Genomic DNA, 7,881 nt, shown 5'->3' on the forward strand with positions numbered 1-7,881 from the left:
AAATCTGAAAAAAATGAAAACATTAACTTAAAGGATATATTACCCCCAATGTTTTTAACATCATCATTTATAGTAGTCAAGGGTAGAAGCACAACTCAACTGCCCATCAACAGATGATTGGCTGAAATAGATGTGGGAAATAGATAACAAAATAAATAATTATTCATTGTATATTAAATAGTAAAATTCTGCCATTTGGAACAATGTGACTGGACCCAGAGAGTGTTGCACATAGGAAATTAAGTCATACAGGGAAAAACACTCTACGTTGTCACTTAAATTGGGAAAATAATGACATAAGAGAAATAATCATTAAAAAACAAAAAAAAAGAATCACATATATATGTGTAGTGTACCAAGTAGTGGTTTCCTGTGGGGAAAGGGTAGAAGGATGGAGAAGACAAAAATGTTGAAGCTACAATTAATAAATTAGAGAAAAAAAGTGCTATATTTAGAGCACAGGGAAATATTTTAATAATTTAATTGATTTTAAAGAGATTATAGGGGTATATTTTAGTAAAATGTGCATGTAGGTGGGTAAAACATTGAAGAAAATAACCCAGGAAATTCAAAATATTTTGTAGTACTATGATATTAAGGGAAGTGATTTATTTACTTTCTTTAGTGTTATAATTTCCTAGTTAGAATTTAAGCTTTTAGTTGAAAAACTATATACTTTTAAATGTGACATAAGTTGAAACTATTTTTGTCTCTCCCTTTACATCTACAGTCAGTAAAACATTCACATCTGAACAAAAATAACCACAACACAAACAATACTCCAGAACACGTGTGAACAGGTGAAGTTCAGTGGACTAAAGCACACAAAACAGGTTGAACTGAGGGAAGAGTAGAGTTGGTGTCTGCAACCAAGGCCCCCTGAATAGGATATCTGAGTCTATAAATTCAAAGAACCCAGTAAAAACAGGGTCTCAGTGGTTCACGCAGCTTCGGCCTCCAACTGCACCAGTATTCATGATCACAGGTAACTAGGAGGGAGCCACAATGGAGACAGAGTTTCCATCCTTCAGACACTTAGACATTCATGAATCTGTCCCTACTCCCCATTCACAGTGGTGGAGGCAAGTTACCTTGCAACACTGGACATGGGAAAGGCACTTGCCTGATTCCAAATACCCACCTGTCTTTACAACTTTCCTCAGTGTGTACACTGATTCTCAATGGATATCAGATAAAAGGAAGGGTTCTCCGTCCCAGTGACAACAGTGGCATTAACTACCAGAGAATTCTAAGAAGTGACAATGAAAGCACATCTTTTATCCACACAGTAGCGTCAGGAAAGTGCCATTTTGAAATATTATCAGAGGTAGCTCAGGTAAGTAAAACCAATAATTGTGCAATATTGCAAGCTACCAGAAAACAAAAGCAAGGACTCCAACTCCCAATCTGTTATTTAGTGTCATCAGAGCAATAATCTATCAAGATCAAGACCAATCACAGTAACTTTATAGGACACGCTAACACACAGATAGACACACACAGACACCGTCACAGACACAGACACAGAAACACACGCACACACACCTACACACACACACACACACACAATGTCAGCCCTGCAGGAAACAAAGTTAAAGTCATGGTATATTGCCATATAATTAATAGAGAATCTAAATAATTGTCATACAGAAACTCAATACAAAAAACAAAACTGAGAAAGCAGTTTAGTGAGCTCAGGAATAAATGAAATGTTGATAAGGAATACATTACCAAAGAGACTGAAACTATAAAATAACCTAACATTATTGGAGGACCAGGAGAACTTAATAAATGAGATGAAGAATGCAACAGAAAGCATTGGAAGTAGAGTGTCTTTCTGCAAGAGAGATTAGAAAACTCATCAATAAAAAACTAGAAATGTTAGGAGAGGGCAGAGATTCAAGATATTTAAAAGTGGGGAAATTCTACAGTAGCCATAGACTTCCTCAGGAAGTGCACATTAGTGTGGAATCCTGGGGGGGGGTAGAAAGTTAGAAGGTAGCTGATGGTTTATTTAAAGAATTAAAATTGATAACTTCCCGAACCTGTGTAAGGAACTGATATACAAGTACATGAACCAACAAAACACCAATAACTTTAAGACAAAGGGACCTCCTTCAATATAGGTCATATGCAAATTGAAAACACAATGACAGAGTAAAATTTTAAAGACAGCCAAAAAAAGTTATGATAATCTACAAAGGAACCCCCATTAGGCTTTTAGCAGATTTCTGAGCAAAAAATATACGCCAAGCGTAAATAAGATTGTATTTTCAAACTAATGAAATAAGAAATCACTCACCCAATTAATCTTACACTGTTATCACTTAGATATAAAGTGAAAGTAAAGACTTTAACTAACAAACCTGAATGAGATGAAAAAGCAAAACCGAGACACCTTATTAGAGTTGTAGAAAAGAAGTCTTCTAAGAAATACAAAATGGCAAAAATATGCTAAACATTGACCAAAAGCTAAGGAGAGACCATGAGAAAGGTTCAACACTTTCTTTGGGTATGTTCTTAAATGCTACTATTGTATATGGATTAAAGAGTGAAAAAGAGGTAATCAGGGGCAATAAATACAGATACTACAAACTGGTATCATGTTCACAAGAGTAAAAGAAATAATTTGAAACAGTAATCATAAAAAGTAAAGTGTAAAATAAAACAATATTAAAGGAAGATGCTATCAGCAGAAAAAGGACTAAATTATACAGGATATGTTTTATTTTATTTGAAGTACATTAGATGTAAAATATTGTGTAGTTTCAGATGTAAAGCATAGTGATTCCAACCACTTTGTAGATTATATTGCATTATGAATTATTACAGTAATTATAACATACAATTATTTTAAGCAATTGTGTACAACTCCATACTGTATACAGATTATCCTTGTTGCTTCTCTATTAATGTATACTTCTTTGTGTCTGTCAGTGCCCTACCATTGAATTCTCTTTCCCTTCCACTTTGGTAAACATAAATTATTTCCCAATTCTCTGAGTCTGCTTATGTTTTGTCTATCTAATCTCTTAACCACTCCATCATGTCTCCACCTAACTACTATCTATCTATCTATCTATCTATCATCTATCTATCTATCTATCTATCTAACTATCTATCTATCATCTATCTATCATATATCTATCTATCATATACGTATGTATCTATACTTCTATCTATTTTTCTGTCATCTGTCAATAGCTATACAAAGATGTACACAGATATTTGTTAGTGTTTAGATTCCACATATAAATTAAATTATATCATTTTGTCTTCGTCTAAGTTACTTCACTAAGCACAACATTTACTAGGTTATCTCATGATGCTGAAATAGCAATGTGTTATAGTTTTTCATGGCTGAGTAATATTTATTGCATATTTACAGATACATCATTTCTTCTTAAGTCCATAGTCTGCTGTGGACTCTTGGATTTCTTCCCTGTCTTGCATATTATAAACAGTACTGTTGTGAACATTGGTTCTTCACAATTTAGGGTGTTTTTTCCCAGATATTTCCAAGGAGAGGTTTTACTGGGTCATATGTTAGTTAACTTTTTCATTTTTAAACAAATCTGAATACTGTTTTCCTTAGAAGTTGTACCAATTTACATTACTACCAAGAGTATACAAGAGATTTCTTATCTCCACATCATCTCCAACACTTACTATTTGTAGACTTTTTGATAAAGCCGTTTGACCAGTGTGAAGTGATACCTCATTGTGGTTTTGATTTGCAATTACCTAATAATTAGTAATGATGTGAAATTTTATCACTTGCCTGTTATTCGTCTGAATATTTTCTTTGTAAAAATATTAACTCAGGTACTCTGCTCTTGTTTTTGATTGGGTTTTTGTTTTTCACCTTGAGTTATGTAACCTAAATCCATGTTGCATCTATTAACCTACATCTATTAACCCCTGGTCATTTGCATTGTTTGCAAATATGTTCTCCAATTACACAGGCAGTGTTTTCATTTCATTGATAGTGTCCTTGGCTGTACAGAAGTTTTCAAGATTGTTTAGGTCCCATTTGCTTATTTTTGCTTTTATTTCTTTTGCCTTAGGAGACTGATATAAGAAATTATTCCTATGATGTATATACAATAGTGTATCACCTATATTCCCATCTAGCAGTTTTATAGTATCAGGTCTTACGTTTACTTCCTTAATACACATGGAGTTTATTTTTGTATATGATGTCAGGGAATGCTTTCATTTCATTGTTTTTCATGTAGATGTCCAGATTTCACAACACCATCCATTGACGAGACTGTCTTTTCTCCATTGTGAACTCTTGCCTCTTTTATCATAGATTTATTGCTTATAGGTGTGTGGAATTATTTCTAGGCTCTCTATCTGTTTTTGTTGATTATATCTCTGTGCCAATGCCATACATTTTTATTACTGTAGGTTTTTAGTATAGTAAGTTATCCCTGAGGGTTATACCTCCAGATTTGTTGTTTTTTCTCAAAGTTATTTTGAAAAATTTTAATGGTTTCATGTAAAACTTAGAGTTATTTATTTTCTCATTCTATGGAAAATACTACAGCTTCATAACAGGAATTGCACTAAATCCTTAGGATTCTTTGTGTACTACGGCCTTGTTAACAATATGAACTCTTTCAATCCAAGACCACAAGACATCTTTCCATTTCTCTGAATCATTTTTAATTTCTTTGCCAATGTTTTATAATTTTAAGTGTATAGATCTTTCACATATGTGGTTACATTTATTCCAAGATATTCGGGGTTATGGGGTTTTAAATATTATTGCGTTCAACATCCATTTTATGGTATCTCATGATCAATGTGGACAAATGCAAGAGACGTTTTTACATTAAATTTGTACCCTGCTCCCTTGATAAAATTATTTATTGTTCATAATAGTCAGTGTGGAGCCCATAGGACTCTCTGTGTAGATTGTTATGTCTTCAGTACTAGTGACAATTTTGCCCCTTTCTTTCCATTTTGCATTTCTTTTACTTATTTTTCTTTTCCTTTTCCTTTCTTCTATTACTATTGTATAGAAGTGGTGAGAGTAGGAATCCTTGTCTTGATCCCGAATTTACCCAGAAGGCTTTCAGCCTTTCGCCTGAGTATTATAAATGGTTATAAATGGCCTTTTGTATGGTGATAAATGTTCCCATTGTACTCACTTTCATGAGAGTTCTGATGATGAATGTATATTGAATTTTGTCAAATGCTTTTTCTTTGTGTATTGACATGGTCTTGTGAATTTTGTCTTTCCTATATTAGATATGTGTCATGCTGCTTGACTTGTGTATGTTGAACCATCCTTTTGACTCTGGAAGGAATCCAAATGATCAACGTTTGTAATCCTTGCTATGTATTGCTGGATTAATTTGTTGAAGTGTTTTGAGTATTTTTGAATCTATATTCATCAATAATACTGGATTTTCATTTTCATTTTTTTTTTTTTGGTTGTGTCTTTGACTGGTTTTGTTATAAGGGTAATGGTGGCCTCATGGAATAACTTTGGGAATTGTCCTTCCTCCTTCAATTTTTAAAATACTTGGGGGGAAAGGTGTTTTAATGAAGGAGTCCAGGCATTGTGTTCAAGGGGTGTTTATAAAATTATACATTTTATTTAAGTTATACTGATTGATCTATTCAAGTTCTCAGTTTTCTCTTTATTCTGTCTTGGCAGGCTGTACGGTTTTAGAAATTTGTTCATTTTCTTAGGTCGTCCAGTTGCTTGTCACGTAACAGCTCATAGTGCTTTCATAATCTTTTTTTGTATTTCTGTAATATCAGATATTATTTCTACTGTTTCATATCTTATTTTGTTTGGGTCCATTCTCTGTATTTCTTGATAAGCCTGGCTAAATGCTTTCCTGTTTTTTAATATTTTAAGAAAAATTAAAGCTGTTTATTTTATGATTTGTAACTTATTTTTTAACTTTTATTTATTTTCAACCTAATCATTAAAGATTTCTCATTCTACTGCCTTTGGGTTTTGTTTGTTCTTATTTCTTGTTATTTTGGGAGTACGTTTGGTCCTTTGTATGAGGTTTCTCTTGTTCCTTGTAGAAGGCCTAATTTGTTCACCACTTACCTCGTAGATTTGTATTTGATGCATCCCATACATTTATTAAGCTGTCTTTTCATTGTAGTTTGTCTCCAGGTATGATTCTATTACCTCTTTGATTTCATCATTAAACTCATTTTATTGTATTTTTTTAAAGGATGTGGTTTTACCTCATGTTTGTACTATTCCTATTCTTTCTAGAGTTGATGCAAAGTTTCATAGTTTTGTGTATGGAAAAAAACTTGCTGTAATCTATATTTGTTTAAAGTTCCTGAAGCTTATTTCATGATATAATATGTGGTTAATTGCTTAGATAAGATCCAGTGCACACTTGAAAAGGTCATGTGTTCTGCCTTTCTAATGCAGTGTCCAATAACACAGTTGTGTTCAAATGATCTAATATGCTATTAAGACCTTTGGTTCCTTACAGATATTCTTGCTGGATGATATGATCATCACAATAGTGAGATGTTAAGCTCATCTACTATTATTGTTTTATAATGAATTAATTCTTTCATGTCTACTAAAATTTCTTTTTATACTTAGGATCTATGGTGTTGGGCCATATATAATTTAATGAGTGTAATTCCCAATTTTTTTATTGATATCTTTTTCTTTATATAATCTCATATTTCTTTCAATTTGGCCCTTATTTAAAAACGTATTTGGTATGAGTAGAGCATTGCAATCTGCACTTTATGTCAATTCTATGGAATGCCTTTTCCATTTATTTCAAGACTAGGTTTATCTTCCACCACAAAGTGAGACTTTTTCGGAGGGAGGCAAAGATGCTGGAGCAGATGGATGCTTGTAGCTCACCCTTTCCCACAAATGCACCAAGACTCACATCCACTGACCCACTCAGCTAACCAGAGAACATGCAGAATTGTGACAGAACATTGTCCTCTTCAATAGATAAAGATGTAAAAAAACTGGTAGTAGAAAAGGAAGAAAGAAAGAAGAAAAGGCAAAACAGAGTGGGACAGGTACCATGGGGAGGGAGCAGCAAAGACGGACTGCTGCTCATTCACTGTGTCACCCCTCTTCAACTGAGAGTTTGCCAGGATGGAGGGGGAGCCTCCAAGTCTTGGATCTGTACAAAGTATAAGTTGATGGACAGAACTAAGTTAAACAGGCACAGAGGATCCCTGTGGGACATAGCAAATGATGCAGCCTGGAAGCTGGGGGCAGGGCCATGCTGCCAGAACTGGGTGGTAGATGGGGATGGCTGCAATGTGGCAGCCCAGTGGAATGGATTGGGCTTTGTGCCATGGCTGTGGGTGCACAGGGCAGAACAACCTGGGCCCTCCATAAGACAAAGGGGCTGATGTGCCCTGTGGGTGGAAGGGTGCATTCCCCATCTCTGAAAATCCACAAATTTTCTAGGTGAAGTGAGCTAGGGCTGAGACACTGCCACTATACCTACTGGTGCTTTGCACCCAGGTGGCAGTGGGGGCAAAACTGCATCTACACCTAAGGACTTAGCAGCCTCAAGAGCCAGACGGAGACTTGTCTAAAGCCTGAGGCAGATAGGAACCTACTGTAATGGTTAATCAGGGAACTTGTCCGCCAAGACAAACGAGCTGGATTTTGGCCCAGACCAGGGAGAGAGCTGTTCCTCAGACTTCCCTGAGCCCGCTTCCAGTGTGCAAACATGAGGCAGAGCATACAGTGGCACAGAGCAGCAGAGTGATCAGCAAATTGAGAGGGCGGATGGCCCTTCAAATATTGGACAGGAATACAGCCCCTGACCATGGTGCTGGAGAGGGGGTGATGCCCAATCCTGCCTGGTCAGTCTGAAACATCTGACTGCAGCATCAAGCAAGGCA

Source organism: Vicugna pacos, unplaced genomic scaffold (assembly GCF_048564905.1).
Source record: "Vicugna pacos unplaced genomic scaffold, VicPac4 scaffold_20, whole genome shotgun sequence".
Taxonomy (NCBI): Eukaryota; Metazoa; Chordata; class Mammalia; order Artiodactyla; family Camelidae; genus Vicugna; species Vicugna pacos.